Below are 6,130 nucleotides of genomic sequence, written 5' to 3'. Positions count from 1 at the left end.
TAACCTCCCATCTACCTTCTTCGGGACCTTTAAACTGACTTTCATTGGACTTTGTTATATTTTACACTAAATGCTCTACCACATATCTGTACATTGGATAATTTTGGATCAGGCCCCTTATTCAGATTGATTGGGGAGGGGGGGGGGAGGAGGTGGCAAGGCTGGAAAAGAGGGGAAGCAAGACAAAACCTGGCAAGTGATAAATCAAGTGTGCAGGACGGAGCTGCAGATGCTGGTTGGCGAAACCTTACAGGAAGTCACTGAAGACAAATATCTCGGTGTCTTTTTACAAAACAACCTGAAATGGGATGAGCAGTCATATTATGCTGCAAACAAAGCAACGAAGATGCTCAACTTCGTCCAGAGAAAATTCCACCAAAACTGTCATTAAAAATGTGTATCAAACAATAGTCCAACCGCACTTGGAGTATGCCTCCGCTGCTTGGAACCCCGGTACCAAGGAAAATAAAGATGTTCTTCAAAATGTTCAACGCAGAGCAGCCCGGTCTGTGTACGGCGACTTCAGACGACAATCCAGTGTAACCAAAATGCTCACCGACTTAAATTGGGACTCCCTTGAAACCAGACGCCAGATGCTCAGATTGACTACCCTTCACAAGATCATCAACCTCAACGCTGACTTATACGTCAAAGAGAAAACAACAAGATCCAGAAGAAGCCACGACAAGCAACTTGTAGTTCAACAACACACATCTACTCCATACATCCAGTTATTTTTCCCTAAAGCAATTTCCCTCTGGAATGCCCTCCCACAATCCTCTGTTGACATGCCCACCTCTGCAACCTTCAAGACCTCCATCCAGGCCCACAGACGGCACAGCCCACGCTAGACCAGATGCACTCTCGTCAACTTCCAGTATAGTCCCTGGTGGACTCTTCGGAAGTGATGATCACAAGATACACCGAAGATAGACACAAAATGCTGGAGTAACTCAGCGGGATAGGCTGCATCTCTGGAGAAAAGTAATAGGTGACTTTTCGGGTTGAAACCCTTTTTCAGATTGAGAGGTCTGAAGGGACTGAATGAAACATCACCTATTCCTTTTATCCAGGGTTGCTGCCTGACCCACTAAATCACTCCAGTATTTTGTGTCTATTTATTTCATGCTAGTCTCAGACCAATTGTAGGTCATTGTGATAGGTGGATACAGTTGAAGGGGTTGATTGGCAAATAGGTGGACAAAGCTAGAGATGACAAGACAGAAAGCTTAGTTTAGTTTATTATTGTCACCTGCACTAAGGTACAGTGAAAAGCTTTTGTTTGTGTGCTGTCCAGTTAAAAAACTATACCGCACATGACTGCAATCAAGCTATCCACAGTGCACACATTGAGGTCCGATAAAGGCCAATGAAAAATAGTTCAATGGTCTCCAATTAGGGAGAATGGGAGGTTAGGACTGCATGGAACAGTTGTAAAGGTTTTTGAGAGGATTGTTGGGGACATTAGAAAGGTAGTGAAACATAAAGCAGAATAATGGATATAGGTGGAAGGGAAAGAGTGGTCTCTGAAACTTATTGGTGCACTCATCCCTTCCAACTCAAAGCTTCCAACCGCAGGAACATTCTGATGCAACCATAGATGAAACACGTCTCTGCCTCATATCCATCCTGGTACCCCAACATACCTTCCAGATGAGACAGAAGTTCACTTGCAACCTCTTCTACTGCATTTGGTGCTCCTGAAGGTGTCTCCTGTACATTTGCTAGATCAAGCGTTAGACTAGGCAACCTATTTGCTGAGCAAATGCGCTCAGTCCACCTAGGCCTGATGCATCTACTGGTCGTGAGTCATTTTAACTTGCCTTCCCATACCAACCTTTCTGTTCTGGGCCTCCTCCATTGTCAGAGTACAGCCACAGGCAAACAAGAACAGATCCTTATATTCCACCTGGATAGATTACAACCTGACAGTATGTTGACCTCCTATTTGGAAGATCAAATCCCCCCCGCCGCCTCCTTCCCTGTGCTCCACCACCGGGTCAATTTCTCTCACTATACTTTCCTCCAAATCCCCCACCAGCCCCGTTCATTTCCACCTGTATCGATTCCTCGGGCTTCACATTTCACTCCTCATCTCTCCTTTTCTTAGTCTTTTGTCCACATATCTGCCAATGGAAAACCCCTCATGTGCATCCACCTATCACTTGTGAGGCTTTGTCCCACTCATATTCCTTTTCCAGCTCTCTTCCCTGTACTAAAATTAGACTGAAGGGTTCCAACCTAAAATGTCGCCTATCCATCTCCTCCAGAGATACTGTCTGACCCACTGAGTTACTCTAGTACTTTTTTTTGGTGTTTTTTTTTGTAAACCAACATCTGTGGTTCCTTGTACCTAAAAGAAACAAACAGCTAGAGGAACTCAGCAGGTTGAGCAGTAAAACCTCGCATTAAGGCAGAGGAAGGGGAAGATAGCCAGAATCTGCAGTCTCTATGATCTCTCTCCATTCAAAGACATATGTTCTACGGTGTCCGCCTTATGATCCATTCTGTTACAGAACAGAGGTGGCGCTGTAGTTCACGTTTGTCCATCACCAGCATCCTGCGTTTATACTTTTGGCTCTATAAGGATCGTTTGAGTCCGTGACAAACTTTTGATGATTAAACTTTTTAGATGAAAATGTTTTAAATAGCCTACAGTATTTACCATCAAAATTGGTGGCAAAATGTACATAATCAATCATTACTGATTAAAAACAATTCAGTCAATAACCAACTTTAAAATTATTTCCCTCCACCAAATTTATTTTTCCTCTTCCCTTTTATGATTTTAAGTATAATTTCAGGATCGTAGAAGACTGATAAAGCCTATGACCCGGATGGCCTATGTTCAAAGCTTTTAAAGGTAGTGATTGATTTGATTGCCACATGACTAACGCTAATATAGAGCCCTTGCACGCAAGGTCTTAAGGACAAAGGGCGTGACGCACGGAGTCGCTCAAGTGTTCTGGGAGGGGCAACCAAGCTTCCGGCATACACTAGTAACACAGGCACGTTTGTAATGGCAGTTTCTATACCATCTCGAAATCCCACTTCGATAGCCATTACTTCTCGGGGATGAAATGTAGTTATAGCTTACGCACACGTCGCACCCTGATATGACAAAACGAATCTTCCAAACTTCTTTTCTTCATTAATTGGTTTTATTAAAGTAGCACAAATCAAAGAGTCATTCATCACTTTCCGTACTTTATCAACTGTTTCTTCTTCAAACAATATCTCAGAACTCTTATAGTTATTACCGTATGGTTCTTACAAATATAACCGGTGCGAGCGCATGGTACGAGCGCGTGGTAAAGAACTGTATGCTCACCATCCTCCGAGTCTAAACTGACCAACAACCTCTGTAACCACGCTAGCCTCCTCTCATCTAGACACTCCCCATTACGCATTAAGTCACACCCACAGGCAGGCAAAAAGGACATAAACTAGAAACATTAAAACATAGCCACAACACGACAGCATAAATGGCTCCTACAATGTTCTTACCTTGAAAAAAACGCCCAAATGGTAAATTTTTGTGCTGTAATAAATTGTGGAAATAGGGGTAGACGCCTGGCCAGCCAGCGGAGAAGGGGAAACATGGCCAGGAAGGGAGGCAGGAGAGCAAGGCCGAGAAGCAGAGGCCGGCCGACAGGGGGAGAAGAGAAGGAGGAGGAAGAGGAAAGGACGGGGTTGAGCGATCTGGGAGAGGAGCAGCGGGAAGAACCCATGCCGAGGGGCCTGGAGGGTCTGCAGGGGCAGAAGCAGCGAGCGCTGGAGGTCGGCGACCCGCCGGGGCTTGAGGGCGAAGGGCCCAGGGAGCCGTGCTCGACAGCCTTGGAGGAGGAGGCGGTGGAGGAGGAGGAGGAGCGGAGTGTCGAGCCCGGAGAGGAGCCGGGGAGAGGCCGATCGGCAGCGGAGGCCGAGGAGCAGCAAGAGCTGGTCCAAAGCATGGCTCTGCTCGACGGCCCCGGCCTCGAGGTGTTGAACACCGGCCAAGTGGAAACGGAGCCTGGCTGATGGAGAGGGCAAGCGGGGAGAAGGGCTGGAGGGCCAGCAGGACCGGCGAGGGGCTGAAGAGCCGCAGGAAATGAGGCGCGAAGCAGGGGCGTCGAGCCTGGAGGAGCGAGGAGCGCAGGAACGGGGAGAGGTGGCGGGACACTCGGAGCGCCGGGATGGAGTCGGAGACGCGCTGATGGGAGAAGTCCAACTGGAGGGTGCAGGGGAAACCAAAGTGCAGCAAAGTGCAGCCACAACATTCAACTGCAACACCCTCTCAAATTAGGACTGACGAATTGTTTCACAACAGAAGTCGTTCCAAACATAAAATAGAAGTAAAAGACTAAGCAAATATCCCAACTCTTCAATGCGTTGATGCTGGGACAGAAGACAGGCCAGCTGCACTGTCAGCCATAGTGATTGCCTGCAGAACACGGCTAAGGCGTTACGTGGCAACAGTACGGGTCAGGGGTCTTGACCTCGCCTGCTGTGCAAGGGCTCAATTAAGGAAACTAAGGGCCAATTTGCCTAGTGTATCATTGGGATGCCACAGAGATTAATGCTGGGCACTTGTCCATTGATCATCTTTGGTGATGACTTGGATGAAGATACCAAGTACAATGTGGTCAGATTTATTGATAGTACCATACTCCTTGCAAGTATCCTACTCCTAGCAAGTTGAGAGGACACATAGAGCCTGCAAAGGGATCCAGATGAATAAAGTGAATGGGTAGGAAGTTGGCAGATGGACTATAACGTGAAACAATGAGTCTACACACTTTGGAAGGAAAAAAAAGAGCAAAATGATTTAAACAGAGACTACAAAATTAAGTTTACTGAGATGCTCCAAAATGCTACATTTTGCAGTGCTACAAAATGTTGTGGTGCTAAGGTATACAGGACTCCACGAAGAATTACAAATAATTAGGCAGCCTAAACAAATGTTGGCCTTTATTGCAAGGAGTGTGGTTGAAAAATAGGGACTTTTGATATATATATCACAGGATATATATATAGGATTGGACAACTAAAGTCTGAATAGGTCATTTTCAGATTGGCAAGGTGCAACTGGTGGGATGCCACTAGGGTCAGTGCCATGGCCTAAACTATTTACACACTACTAAACTATTTATACACTAGCTGAGATGAAGGGACCAAAACTATTTTAGCCAAACTTGTTAATGATAAGGAAGGGAATGAGGGAGAGGTTGTGGGAGGAGAAAAGATGAGAAAAGTAACAAAAAAAGCAGGTTTCCTTAATGGAAATGCAACTTTAATGACTACACTGCATGTGCAACTAAATCATTCTCTAAACAGCCAGGAAATATTTTGGTTAATTCAGAATTTCCAATATAGAACCTTCCAAATAAATATTTGGGAACTGTTAATGTGAAAAAAAGACTTTTGAAATTAAATTTTCCATCAGGCTGACAATCAAATTTATTGAGTACATTGCTTAGTTTTGTAATTTTTTTAATTTAAACATTTCTGCTAAAATAATAACATATAACAGAACTTTATTGTCATTCGGTATAAATACCGAACGAAATTTCAGCAGTCACAAGACACAGCAAAAAAGAAAAGAACACAGGACACACGACCCCAACACCAACATCCATCACAGTGACTCCAAACACCCCCCCACTGTGATTTTGAATATACAAAAGAGAACTGTGCAGGAAGACTTAGAGATCCAAAATATGACTAAGGCTAATTATTTAAACTGTCCACATGGATGTGCACTTAAATCATTAACCTCAAAACTAATCATTGCATGAATGACTGAGGTGGCTTTCAACAGAGAAATAAATGTATTAATTCATCAATTTTACAAGGACTTAAAAACTCAATTATTACTTTTTCTTCTTGCCATTTTATTAAAAAAATATCATTAGTTAAGAAAATCTTTGAATATTATCTGTCACCAGAATTGATAATCCACCAAGAAAAACTTCCAGTAATATTCACGTCATTTCATCCGGATCATATTCAAGAAATTTTAAACTAAAAGGACGTTTTATACACATCCAACCAAGAAACCTGCAGCCTCACTAAAAATGGCAAAACATTTTGTTCATTTCCATCAGTGAAAATATTTTGTCCCAGCTCTTTACGCATTGGGGCCCGATAA

This window comes from Rhinoraja longicauda, chromosome 27 (assembly GCF_053455715.1).
Source record: "Rhinoraja longicauda isolate Sanriku21f chromosome 27, sRhiLon1.1, whole genome shotgun sequence".
Classification (NCBI taxonomy): Eukaryota; Metazoa; Chordata; class Chondrichthyes; order Rajiformes; family Arhynchobatidae; genus Rhinoraja; species Rhinoraja longicauda.
This window is presented reverse-complemented; position numbering follows the sequence as displayed.